General features: G+C 28.7%; 1 pseudogene; it reads right to left on the bottom strand.

The window, feature by feature from the left end:
• Positions 1 to 3,210: 3,210 nt before the first annotated feature.
• On the bottom strand, positions 3,211 to 3,890 carry LOC107482169 (uncharacterized; annotated as a pseudogene).
• Positions 3,891 to 15,534: the final 11,644 nt, after the last annotated feature.

The raw sequence follows: 15,534 nt of genomic DNA, 5'->3' as shown, positions 1-15,534 counted from the left end.
TTATTAAATAAAATGATATGATTTGTTTATATTCATCCCAAATTTAATAGTGTAACGTTTTCACCTTTCTGGTGAAGCTTAACTTGAACAAATCTTGTTATATTTTTTACATGAATGAAGTATATATATTGATTCATTCATTCAATAAATTTATCAATAGTGCTAATCATCCCAATCATTTGTGCGATTACCTTAGAAAATATAGACAAGAATATGATACGATCTTAATTAATACGGTACTAGTAAATGATATCCACCTATTATTGTCTGTATGCTCCGATTTTCAAAGAATAATGTGCGATGATCCCAAGGCCCACTGACAAGCAGCTAACCAATGCAATGCAATTCACGTGCTTATAGAATCCAGATCCATGTAATATGTTACTTGCATTTAATTGGAAGACTTTTTTGCACCAGTCTTTTTTTTTCTTTTTAATATATAAATAAGTAAAAATGGTCTATTGGGAGATATAAAAATTGGACCATAAGAATTCACAATAACTTTAGGTGCTCACTGTTTCAAGATTTGAAATTTTACCCGTATTTTTTTAATAATATGACTTTATAAAATGTTATGTTTAAAAACAAGGTTAATTTTAGGCTGGGAAAAATATCTTTGTATCCTTTGATACTTTCATAATACGAGAAAGTATGGATGTATATGGTTTGGTCTGGTCCAAAAATTTGGTCTAATTTTGAATATTTTAAGGATTAATTTGGTATGATTTCACCAAGTTTAGGGTTGGATAAAAGATCTCAAAAATAAACTCGGTCATAATTTCGAATTGAATTCGAGTCATATATAATTATTCTGTTAATAGTTTAACATGGCATATATGATTATTCTGTTAATATAAAAAAATATTAAAAAAGAGACTAATCAGTTTTATAAAAATAAAGATTTTTATTTTTTATTGAAGTTCTCATTATCTTTTAAAATAGTTGTCCGAATTTAAGTTTTTTTTTTCTTTTAAGACTTTGCATATGAAAGTATTATGGTTTTTTTTTTTTGGTTGGTCATATGAGAGTATTATGATTATGATGAGTTGGAGACTTGGAAGAGGTTAGAGGTTAAGATGGGCTATGTACTACATGACCAAAATTAACATAGTCTATATAATCGTAAAAAAATGGGCGATGCTGTCCACTTTGGAAAAACATCATAATAGTCCAATTGGTCTATCCAATCCATCTTTTCACTCGCCATATAAAGGTTGGGTTAACCCAATAACCAATTGAATGCTTTAGGGAAATAGTTTGGGCTCAGAATTATAACATCAGATTGGGTTTAGTTGCATATTGATATTTATCGTACAAAATCATTTAGTGATAATTAATTTTTAAATTTATTATTATATAAAAAATCATCTAGATAGAAAAATTAATTAAATGATTTTGTAAAGATTTTTATACTGATGATGCATGTATTTTTTTGAATTAGTGGATCCGTATAAAATAAAAATTAAAATATATTTTTTTTAAAATTTATAAAAAAATATTTAAAATATTTTTAAGTTTTATTTTATTTTAATTTTGTTCTAAAAGTTTTTAATTTACATCAAATATGTCTCTTATGGTTAATTTTTTAAAAATTAAAATCAATTTAGTAACAATTTCACAAAAACAATCTTCAACACAAGTAAATTAAATATAGTTATCATACTTTATTATTTGATTGGTCTTAAACTTTTTGAAAATTTATCTATCAAGGTTTTGAAGGAAAAGGGGTGGTGGATGGGTGAAGAGAGTTAGGATTAGAAAGGTGGATGGGTGAAGGAGATAGTGGTGAAATTTGAGATAAGAAAAGAAAAGGAGGTGGTGGTTGGATGAAGAGGGTTAGAGTTACAAAGGTGGCTGGGTGAAGAGGGTTAGAGTTAAAAAGGTGATTAGGTGAAAAAGGTGGTGGTAGAATTTGAGATTAGAAAGGAAAAAGGAGTGGTGGCTGGGAAAAGAGGGTTAGAGTTAGAAAGATGGTTGGGTGAAGAGGGTGGTGGTGGGATTGGAAATTAAAAAAGTGAGGGTGAAAATAAGGGTAATTTAGGGATTTTAGGTAATTTTTTAGTGGTTGAATAATTTTATTGTGCGAAACTCATATTTCATAGATACAAATGGTAATTTCCTTTTTTATGGATAGATATGTATGTCAGCATTTTTAAATTTCGTGGGTAGAAATAATAGTTTACTAAAAAAATTAATAAAAAGGATAATGTATTTTTTTAAACCAACCAATTAGTTAATTAACAAACTAAAGTTTAATTTTCTAAACATACATAAAATTATCAATGTTCTTTTTCGCCTTCAAAAATCATTTGATATAAAAAAAACCATTATCTATCTATCTATTAATTAATATTATCTACTTTAGCTCTTAAATTACTCGTTTAAAACTGTTATTTATGTTGAAAATTTTTTTTTGCCATAAATATTATAACAAATGAGTTTTATAATTAAGAGGTAATCAATAATTAAGTTTTTCTGATGTCTAAATAATATAATTCTAGTTTCAAATTATAAATATTAACTAGTGTATTAATAGATTTCACGTGGCTATTGATTAACTTTTTTATTTATTAAATAGGTGTAAAAATAGTAAAAATGTAATTAATTGAGAGCATAGGATAACAAATTGCTTATAATTTAACTAAGATTTGAGTTCAGATTTTAGGAAATAGCAAAAAAATTATTTTTTAAAAATTGTATATAATAAAAAATATTTTGTAAACAAAATTTATGTACTAATTCTTTTTATTCTCTATTACAAAAAATATAAATATTAATATTTCAATAAAATTTATTTTAATATATTTTCACTTCCACTATTAAAATTTTTCGGGTCTGTCACTACTCACAATAACATATGACACGGAAAAAAAAAGAAATAACTCTATCTAACAATAAAAAATAAAGAGAAAAAACACTAGATAAAAAGACTAAAAATTCATCAATTAAAATAAATGTAAAAATAAAAATAATAAATAAAAATGTAGTTTTATACATTTCTAATATCAACTTTGTACTATAAAAATTTTAAATAAAAAAAACATTAAGTTTAACATTAATTTACTTATATTTTAATTAATTTATAAACGATATAAACTTGTTAAAATATACTATATATTATTATTAATTTATCATTCTCTGCATCGCGTATGTCTAACTCTAGTACGAATAAAATGTTAAGACATGAATTGATAGTGAATAATGATGGCAGTCCTGAAGGAAGGAGTATAAACTTAAAAAAGCGGATGAATTTGCTATACATTACATTGGATGAAAATGAAATGACATGGTATGATCGGAAAGAAACATAACTAATAACATATGGACTATGATGAGAGAGAGGGTGGTTACAATGAATTCATTCACTCTGTTTTTCAATGGCTTTCAGAAGAGCTTCTGTAAGGTGTGTTACGTCCAGAGTTTTGTCGTTTTCTTGTGCCACAGCAATAATGGCGTCCATGCTGAAACCACCCTCGCATGATACTTTGGCATTCTCAACATTCACACTCATTTCTTCAAATGCCTCCAATATTGAAACCAGCTTTTCACCCTCTTTCCTTCTCCACTTTCACTACTTCCTTCTTAAGGGAAACTGCATTTTCATACTCTCTTTTAATGCTTTCCAGTGCCACCTTTAGCTTGTATATGTATACAATACTCCTTCTCTTGCCCTTCAAAACATAAACAGTAATAACTTAATTGGTTAGAATAGTGCATATGGAATGTAAAGGAATAAGGAGGAGTAAGTTTGGTTACTTTGAGAGAATTATTAGAGTTGGCAAGTGTTCGCAGAATGTGAAGTTTTCTGCGCAAAGATATCCTTCTCTGAACCCTGCAAGTCATTGGTGAGTTCCTTCCTCTCTTTCCTGCTTTGTATAATTATTGTGTGAAGAAGAATGTTAAAGGTGGGGTTCATGCCATGGGGATTTATATAGTATATTAGGTGGTGAATGTGAATCTGTCGTATATGAAAAACTAATAATTAAATAATTAAAAAGCACCATAAAGCTCTTCTTGATTATTCACCCTAAAACACCTTTTAATTTTCTAGGAGTAGGAGAATATATTGGTATTGGTAAATGGTAATAATAATGCTCTCTATCCATAAAGTGCCTAGCTCCATAATTGGTATTATATTATTTAATTTGGATTTTGGATTATTAATGACAACATTATTATGAATGGAATTAAAGTGCATGCACCCCTTAATGGAATATGGACAGCAACAACACAAGAGAAGACAATATGTCTCTGATGCATGGTGAAAGGGATTGGAAGCAGAAGAGAAGCTAAACAAAAAGAAGCAAGGGACAAGTAGTTGTCATATTCATCATGAGACTGTTAAAATGTTGCATGGGAAGTGAAGCAAAAGAAGTGATGATGGATGGATAGGGATGGTCTCAATCTTCAAACAGTACAATGGTCAATATGGGTACATAGCATATACCAGTCACTCACCATTTACCTTGCCCCTTCAGTCACGGGCTTGTGTTTCCTTTCCCTTATTTTTTTGTTTTTGGTTTCTTTCTTCCATTCCCCTTCACTAGCTAGTGGCCAAATGTTTTATCACATGCACTGACACCATTCCCTGTTTTATTCTTTATACTCTTCTCTTCTCCACACTTCTTATCAATATCAGATTCTCTCCCTATAGGCAATTAGGCATGGCCTACCTCTACTCCCATTCAATTCCTAAAGTATAACATTTATTATTATTATCATTTTTATTTATGTACTACAAATTCACATGCATGATGACCATCATAATATATAATTTCTTAATGATATATTCTTTGATCACCTGGGACTAGGGAATGTATGTGAAATCAATGCATACTTAACTATTATATTCACAACCATAACTACATCTTCTCTTGTTTTATTTAATGCACACTTCTGCACCTTAATGATTTAAGTAGTGTTGCATGTATTTAAAAATATATAGTTCAGTTACATCAACAACAAAACTGTTGGGGCCAAAATGGATAAGGAATGGTATATAAAAGAATTAGTAGTTTATACATTATCAATACACTGAGTAGTTAATTACTGACACATACAATAATGCATGAATTGATGATATATATTAATATATGATATATGTGTTATTTAATTAATCCAAGTAGGAATGATCCTTATGGAATCAACAGGGGGTGGGATTGGCTGGTCATTCTCTATAGCTAGAAAATGCCAAACATATATAACATAAAAAGACAATGGAAAAGGAATTGTGAACTGTTATATATCCCATTATTCTTGCACAGCCAAGCACTAGAGCTATATATTTGTAGCTTTACAAGGCAAAAAGAAACTTTGGAATTTAGTAGTTGCATGTCTCCTTAAATTGCTCTTATTAGCCTTGTTTTCTTCTAGGCACTAACCTCTCTTTTTTGAAGGATACGTATAGTAGAGGGCTACTATTAACCTTGTTTTTCATACTATTTTGTTTGTATCAAATGGAAATGGTAGAAAGATTTCATGTTTCCACTGGTTTAGGCTTGTCTACTTGTGCTTGACGCGTCTCTCTCCAAATTGGAGATTGATTTGTATTTATTTATTGGCTTGTAGCAAAAAGATCCTATGCACTTTTTTTTATCTGCATTTCGTCCATGGAATATAATCCACCAGACTCACATGCTGAAAATATGGATTATGGAGGCAGTAGTTTTCTGTAAAGTGAAACATGTCTATGGGCATGGTCATCGTCATGTCTTGGGTCTCTACTTCGAGGCAAAACATCTACAAGCATGTGTAAATTGGATATTATTTTGCCTCAGTATTAAAGCATCATATATATATTTATATATATAATACGTTCTCATCAAGTTAATCATTTGTATGTAGATGGATTTAATTTTAGAACAGCGCAGCCAAAAACGTGGCCAATAACGATGTACATTACATGATTTAATCACCATATATCACATTAAATCTCATTCAAGTTTATATATGCAACTATCCAACCAGGGTGTATGTGTTTGGTTTGGCGTTTAGAAAGAAAAAAGTAGGTTCAAATTTTTTGAAATTTTAATTTTTAGATTGATTATTTTTTTTCTTTATAAATGTAGAAATAATTTTGCAGTCAAAATCACATTTAAAAGAAATAACAATTCTTAACTTCTATATTTTACTAACTAATCATTGACTTTAATTATTTATTTTCTTTCTACCAATCTTACCTTTTATTATTATCATCTTCTTCTTTTTTTTGTTTATTTTTTTTATTTTATTCTCTTAATAAAAATAAAAAAAGAAAAAAATTAAACAAAAAAATATATAATGTTACAAAATCAATAGCAAAAGAAGAAAGAAAAGAAAAAAAAACAGCAATAATAGCAGCAATAAAAGAACGACGATAAGGATGAAATATAGGAAGAAAAAGAAACACGAGAAAAAAAGGGAGAGGAACGCAGGGATACTAACGTTGGAGGAGGAACGCGAAAACAAAGGCGTGATTTTAGATGAAAATTACATGAATTTTGTTGGATTAAAATTAACTTGATTGAATTTAATTGACAAAAAAACTTAAATATGTAATGGGACTGTTACTGATATTAGTACAGAGAGTTCAAACTATAACTGTGATTCCAGCTTCTAGATACTAAATAAGCACTACCGACCACCGTTTCCTTTTTTTACACCGTAGCCAAAGAACATGTCATGGTATCTTCTTTCGCATAGCATAATTCACGGTCTATTCTCTTCAAACTTGAATTATACATCCTCTTTTCTTTTTTATTATATATATTTATATATATCAAAAAAAGAAAAAGAAAATCAGATTCTTATTAGCATATTAATGTTAAAACTCAAAATCTAAACCATATATTCCGATTAATAAACTCAACTCTACTGTATTCAAATAGTGTTAGCTTTCTGTACTGATTTCTACTATTCTATTCCAAGTTAATATTGGGTTGGCTAATTAATTAAGTGGCTTTAATTTAATTTATACAGAAACTATTAACAGATTAACTGTATTTAGCACAAGTAGTAACAGGCTTAACAGATTAACAGAAACATTGTTTAGCTTGCTTTTTGTTCCTGGGTGTTTGATATCATGGTTACACTTCATGACAATCTAGACATCAACACATTTTACGAAATGTTAAATTGCATGTGAACAACATCAACAATAACTCTTAAGTGGCATAAGCCAACGGACTTTGTTAGATAGACAATGACTTTTATGAACAATGTGAATAATGGACTCTAAAATTGGTCTAATAAAGTAAAAACACACTACACCTCAAATTATCCACTTAGATCTTAATATTAAGATAATCATCCGCACACCTAGTGAATTGAACATCCGATATATCCATTGTTCATATTGTTTAGTATTTTCATTGTCTATCTATACTTTTCCTAAACGAAATTTACAAAAAAAGAAAGAAAGAAAAGATACATTGATATCAAAGTATGCTTGTAATGCTAATAGACCTAAAAGTAAAATACTCTAGAAATATGCTAATCTGTTGAGAAAAATGTTGAAGGTGGCATTGTTCCAAGGCATATGCTATTTATAACTAGATATATATACTATACAGCATTCATTCATTCATCTTCGAGGGTATGTGGCCAATTTTCAGTGCAGCTACAATTACAGGGCAATTTCTCTTTTGGCAGGAGACCATACCATAATGATTAATAAATAGGTCTGTGCTCGCGCCAAAGGGGATTTGTCCAGCAATTTTTGCTGCAAATACTTTTAATCTCTTTTTTCATATTATTATTCAACATGAGCTTAGTTATTCTACAAAGTCTTCCCAGTACATATACACTTTCTTTAATCTATTTACAAGACGCTTTTTTTAAAAATGCTAAAATCATCAAAGTTTTTGACAAAATAATAAGACTTCAATCTTGATGCGTTACACAGTAGTTATGTAATTATAAATATTTTTAGATAACTATTTATACGATTAATATAAAAAATAATTATTTTTATTAATATGACATATGTTATTAGATATACGTGCAAAACAGTTGTATACTGACAATGCATCAAAATTTAATTCAAATAATAAAATGATGTCATTAATTTTTAAATGAATAATTAGTTTCAATCATTTTTATATAAAAGCAATATGTTTTGATGAACCTTGCTTTTATATATATAAACTTGAGAGGCTAATAAGATACTTTCATAGGTTTTATAGCTAAAGTAATGTTTAACCTTTCTATAAGAATTTAGGCATATGAATGCACATAATAACTTATTTGGATATAACGATAGTAACTTAAGATATACCGACAGTAAATTATTAGATAAAATTTTAATTATTATTTATTTGTATATTGTCACTCAATTACTATGCTATATTAAATGTGAAATTTTGAAGACATAAATAATCTTTCAAATAACTACTAATTTAGCATATGAAAGATTGCATTGACAAAAAATCGTGAAAAAAGTTATCAACAAAAAATTAAAAAAAAAATAATTTCAATAAAAATGATTAATTGTCAATTGAATTACCTAGAATTAAGGTTAGCGTGTCAGTTAACAATTATTATAAGAGTTTAATTTTGATGTATTGATAATGTAAAACATTTTATATTGTAATTATATCCGTTCTTTTAGATGACTATTCACGTGTTCAATGTAAAAGGTAGTTATTTTTATTTAAAAAAGAATTAAGATTTTTGTTTAAATTTAAAATTAAGGTATTTTAAAATAAAAAAATTAAAAATATGGATAATTTTGTAATTATAATAATTATTAACTGATACGTCAGCATTTAACTTTAATTTCAAGTACCTTAATTGACAACTGGTCACTTTTGTCAAAATTAATTCTCTTTTAGAAATTTTTATCGATAACATGCGTTTGAATCTTTTAGATACTAAAGTAATAGTTACCTCATAATATTTTTTGAGTGTCCCACGGTGTCCCTCAGTTCGGTAGCTTAAGAACTAATTCGTCGAATGACCATCTGAATATCAGGGATAATAAACATCTCATGTCATAAAATCACCCATCCCAAAAATTTAAGCCGATTTTAGGGTTTACTAAAGATCGAACTCTTGACCTTTTAGATCTAAAACTCTAATACCATGTTATGAACCCACTTATCTCAAAAACGTAACCTAACAGGACAATGTAACACTAATAGTCATATTTCTAATACTTTCTAAACTTATATTGTACACATTGTATGTTTAGACTATTAATTCCCTATACTTTCTCTTGTTTAAATGAATGAGTGAACTAACTAGTCAACCAACCTAAGTTGGTTGAAGACATAAATAATAAACTACATAGAATTTTGTTATGTATTTGGGCCTTGTAGTGAAAATAGGTTTATCTGCTTTTTCCTTTTGTTAATAAGAAGTAAAAAGTTTAATATACGTAGGCATACCCAGCTGACCAGTATCCCAAACCGCCTCCCTGAAATGGGCCAGCCTGGAATCAGCCCGAAGTTGAAGCTTAAGTGACTGCCCAACTTAAAATAAACGGGAGTCTTCTCACAAGTGGCTTTATTTATTAAGAATTTAAGATTATCTATATATATCTTGACCCAAAAAACAAAAGATTATCTATATAAAAAAATTTCAAAGTTTATTTGTAATAAATACATTGTAAAATATAGAAAAATGTAAAACTTTTTAATAAATAATCTTTATATCAAACATTGGATTTAGCTAAAAAGTACTTTTGTAGGCATTGATTAAGAAAGTGAAATAAAAAGTTTTGATTATTGTAATTTATTCAAAGTAGTTTCTACTCAAAATATTCTTAAGTACTAAGCACAATGACTTATTAACAGGACTCTGAAACATTTAATATCTTTAAAAAGAAAAAAAAAATACTGTTATGGGACCCCTACTATTAAACTCAATATATTCATGAACTTTCTGTTGAATTTCTCATGTTTTCACTACGAACAAGGCGAAGCCCAAGTGCTAATAAACGCCGTACGTGAAGAAACAATTACGAATCAATATAATCCATGGCCTTATTGACTTATTCAACAGAAAACAATAAAAAAAACTTTATAGTAACTGTGAAAACTGAAAAGTATTATCTGTGTGTGTCTCTCTCTCTCTCTCTTTTTTTTTTTTCCAAAAGATAAAGGTAATTTATTCAAAAATGAAGAAAATACAATGTTGTCCATATCTGTATCTGTCTCTCATACCCCTTAACTTAAAATACTTTGATTATATCTAAATATTTACTACTCAAAACATTGCAGATAGCATCAGAAACACCTAAAAAAGATCGTAGTCTTTTTATATCTAAATATTTCTTTTTGAAGATGCGTCCCTATACAAATGCACTTCCCACTAGAACACGATTACATAACCGAATATGATTTTTTGATTATATGTCTAAGAAACCATAAAGGGAAAGTTCTTTATGGCACTGCTTTTAGAATATGATGATAAGCTTATAACCTAAACGCAGAAAGATCAATTGTCGTGTTAGTGTATTAGGAATTTCATATCTGGAAAGAGGTGCCTTCGGCTTTTGCAGCTTTGGAAGGTCACCAACCTATAATACATAATATTATATTATAACTCCCAAAAGAAAATATTTCATTATAGTAAATAAAGTAAAAAATATTAATAATTTTAGTATGAATAATTATATATAATTTAAAATTGATATCAAATATGAGTGGTCTCTCAATAATCAATACAAATATTTTTCATCTCTAAAAATTGAATTTTTTTAAATTATTATAAATTAACAAATTGACATAAAATTATATTTGACATATGATATATGTATAGATAGAGATATTATTTTTAAAGACACTGAATTAGTATATTTTATATCTATTTTAACAGAAAAGACATAAACAACTTATTTTTTTATTATTTTTATTAATTTTTTATTGTTATATTTTTTTAAAATTTTTTAAATAAAAATATAGTAACCAAACAAAACCTTATATCTTACATTTTATCTCGTTTAGAGATGTAACTTGTAAAACCTTATATTCGAGTGTCATTCCCTTCCTCAAATAAATATAGAGAGAACCTATAACTTGGTTATTGATGTAGAGAAAGGAATAAAAGCACGGAATGCAAAAAGGAAGGTATTGTCCCAAAGGATATGCCAATTGCAGAAGGCAATAAATAACGTTGCCATGCTGCCATTGGTGAGTGTGTGAGATCAATTCATAGTTGCAGATGCATTACAGGGCGAGTTCTCTATTGGCAGGTACCTCACTATACCGTTTATAGTGTAGCTTCCTGCCAAAGGAGATTTGCCCAGCAATACTACTGCAATTCTCTATCACCAACTGCTTCATTCGTCATATAAATTAATAATTGCTATTTTCTCACCTCCTTGTTTCTGTTTTTATTTCATATCTTCTTTTTCTTTAATTTCATTATATCTTTTTTTCCTTTTTAATTCATTTTTTGGTTTATTTATTATTTAGAATTGTTCTGTTGAAATTGTTGCACTTGCAGTGATTAATGATTGTATTGCTATTCATGATCACTAATAATAGTTTAGACTTTTAAAAAAGATTTAACTAACATGTATCCTAAAAATATATAATAAATTTATAAAAAAAATTTAAATATTTTTATTTAATGAAGATAAAACAAATATTTTAAAAATTTAAATTTTTTATATTTTTAATAAAAAAAATTTTAACTTGTAAACTTACTTAATTAACATGTGTCATAATTTTTTTTTAATTTTTTTAAAGACACATGTTAGCTAATAATCTCTTTTAAAAAAATGTTATGGTGTAATTTGTAGTTGCATCGCTGCAATTTATTACGTAATTTTTTGTGCATTTCTTTTTACAATTTTTTATATGCAATTTAAAATTAAGAAAGATGATTATCATAATTTATTATTTTTGTTATTATTTTTAATTATCAATTAAATCTGTTTAGTCTAATAATTTAAAAATATACTTTAGTCTACATTTTTAAATATTAATGATTAATTATTAGTCAAAAATAATAAATTTTTATTACAAGAAATTCGTGCGAATACCGTCGGTAATATATTTACCGTCAAATTTAGTGTCGAAATAAATTTGACAGTATAAATTTCGCCAGTAATTGTTTACTGGCGGATTTTTTTTGTCTGCCAGTAATTATCGTCGAAAATTTTCTGCCGATAATTTTTACTGCCGGATTTATTTTCCAGTAAATCGGACAATAATATACTATTAACTAATAATTAAAGTAATAATTACCAGCAGATTTAACCCACATTAAATCCGCCGATAAACTTTAATTTTGAATTTTTTTTAAATAATTTGATTCAATCCAATCAAATTTCAAATAACAATTTTAAATAATAATTTTAACAATAAAAAATACGTTTCAATACAAACATAAATCTTATAATGCTAAAAAGTCACTCATTAATCATTATACTCATCATTTTGACGTTGTAAAAATAGTACCACACGGTCAAATACTCAACTATAGCTAGTTTAAAAAAAATCTTAAAATATAATCAAAGACAATCATGCAGAGCAATGCCAATCACAACTATATTTAGGTTAAGCTTTTCTCATGAGATCTGACAACTTAGCATGAGGTAGTTTGTGTTTCTAGGTTCACACACAGGCTTCCTAGCAAGAGGGAGTATCTTCAACAATTTCTTTTACCTTACGGTTCTAACTCTATACAAGAAAATGAAATTATCACTTACAATGGAATAATCAACTACTATCTACAATAAAAAATCACAAACATGCATAATAGACTAATTGGTCACATCAACAAAGCAATAAATAATATAAATCACATCACCCCGTAAAGAAACAAATCTCAATGTAAAGAAAATAACTAAAACTAATTGAATATATTTTAATCCCCAACAACTAAATTAAAAGGAAAGAGACTCATCTCAAAAACTATGAAACACAAATCAAACTTAATGAATGAAGAATCAAGACAATGTCAGATACAAGAATCAAAAACAATTTTCAAGTCAACTTAATGAATAAATATTGAACAAAGTTGAAAAAATTTTAAAAAAATCTTACTAGTTGTTACCTCTAATGCAAATATTGTTAGAGCGAGATATAAGCTACATTTGACAATTTTTCATAATCTAATTTAATCAATTTGTATCAAATACAAGAATCAAGAATAGAATATGGAATTAGTTATTCTCTTAGAAATATGAATTAAATATTCTCTTTTAAAGCACATCACTTTTAAAATACAGAAATTCTTAAATTATTTACCTGCAAAGTAGAACAATATTTTGTTCAATTTCTCGAGTCCAGAGCAACCAATTCGTATTCATAATTAGCAAAATCAATTCAACAATTAACAAAATCAGCATATTCATAGTCAGCAAACTCAATCCCTAACCTAATTCAACAATAAAATTAACAACAATAACATTTCAATCATTTCAATATTTTAAATTCAACCTCTTCCATATTCTAATGAGATTCATAAATCATATTCTAATAAATGAATCAACTATTAAAAATTAACATAAAATATTAGAATAACTAAAAACTTACATGTTGACTGTTGTTGTAGTTGCAGAATTGAGCAGTGCAGTGCAGACAACAACACCCACAGAAGAGAGGCGAGGGAGGGATGGGGACACGGCGCGGCACGGCGAGACGCGAGCACTCACTAGGCGTTGGGTGCAGTGATGGCGGATGAGCATAATACAAGATAGAAGGAGCAACACAGCTAGTGACGAGCATGCGAGGGATGACGAGTGGAGGAGACACAACGAGACGCGAGTGTGCGGTGGATCCAGTGAGAGCACACGATGTGGTGTATCTGGAGGAGACGCAATTTGCAAGCACATGATGTAGTAGATCCGGCGAGAGGCGCGGCGACGAAGGCGAGCATGTGGTGGCAGTGAACCGAGGTGAGAGTGAGGGGGCTGGGGGAGAGGGGGCGGCGCTGTGCCTCTATGTGTGGGAGTGGGGGTGAGAGCGAGAGATCTGGAGGATGGGTTTGCTATTTGTATTTAGAGCAAGCCAAAACAATTTGACGTAATTTTTTTACTTGACGAATTTATTGTCAAATTTGCCGGTAAATCCGTCAATAAATTTGCCGTTAACGCCCGACGATAAATCCAACAATATTCAATATTTTTCTTGTAGTGTCTGATGATCTTTTAGCATTTTTTTAATTATCTAATCTTATTTCATGTTTATTTGCAATAAATATTTTGGAGTTTAGTAGTAAGAAGTTTAAATAGTATATAATAAGATCTTTAAGTTTAAATCTCATTGTTATCAATTATACTAACAGAAAAAAAGAAATGGTAATAAATATCTTGACGAGGAAATATAATTGCACATTTGCACTTTAATCTGTTGGTATAACTAACAATATTATACAATAAGACAAAATTTTGATCTAAATCTACATTCGATTAGAAAAAAGGTCAACAGACAACAACTGGTAGCTGTGCATATCCCTACAACAGATTGACAAATTTGTTAACCTAGCTATTCTCCTTTCCTAATTTTAATAGGTTCAAAATCAAATTTAGGATCTTATCCAAACTGACCATGAATTTGCAAGGGGTGTTGAATATAAGCCTAGAATAAGAGATGTAACTTGGTGTTACAGAAACCTAAGAATAAAGAATGTTCACTAACTACAATAATTCTATTATTCTATTGTGCTGTTAGCTTTGGTTTCTGTTAGAATTAGTCTCTAATTCTATTAGGAATATTTCTATATATATAGTAATGTCTGTCTCTTGTGTAAGGTATTACACTATTCAGTAAAACATTCAATACAATTTATCTCCTCTCTGTAGTAAACCTAATTCTATTTTTCTCTCACATTCACAACAATCTACTCTATTCCTTGATTTGGGAATGGATTTTTTTCAGTGGAAAAAAAAATAGATGTTGTCCAGTGTTAAATTTAACTCTTTATTATTCTCTCTCATATTTATTTTTGATCCCACTTATAGAATTAAAGGTGAGAGATCACACTTTATTCTCTCAAATGTTAAACCGTGTCAAAATAGCATATTGAAGGGATCCTACAATAGAATGATAGTTTGTAGGATTCTCATAAATGTCACTGCCATGATGAATAGATAGTTTAGTAGAAGTGATTGGCATTGGGTGTGCTTCTTGCATATGAGCTCTAGTGAGAAAGTCTCTAATGTATTTAGATTGAGATATGATATATGAGTCTGAGGCAGTTTTTGTTGCTTCTATTCCTAGAAAATAATTGAATTCACCTGAGTCTTTGAGTGTAAAAAGAGAATGTAATTGATGTATAAGAGTTGTGATTTTTGAACAACATAAACAATAAGTTGTATTTTATGCTCATTAACCATCCAATTTCACTTTTATTATAAATCCACCACTTTTACCTGATTTCACTTTGACCTAATTACACCCCCCTTCTAATCCAAACCCGCTTTTCACCATAGCCAGCCATCCGTCACCTATCCCATCATGCAGTCTCCCTTACAGGTGAGGAAGCTTCTCAGTGCCGTCATCTCCCGCTGTCACCAATAATGCCGAGTGCAGGTGAGTCGTTCCGTATTAAGAACAAACATCTCATTCGCATTAAGAACAAGAATCCTATTTGCATTAAAAA

This window comes from Arachis duranensis, chromosome 3 (genome assembly GCF_000817695.3).
Source record: "Arachis duranensis cultivar V14167 chromosome 3, aradu.V14167.gnm2.J7QH, whole genome shotgun sequence".
In the NCBI taxonomy this organism is placed as follows: Eukaryota; Viridiplantae; Streptophyta; class Magnoliopsida; order Fabales; family Fabaceae; genus Arachis; species Arachis duranensis.
The sequence above is the reverse complement of the archived record's forward strand: the minus strand, read 5'-3'. Positions and strand labels throughout refer to the sequence as shown.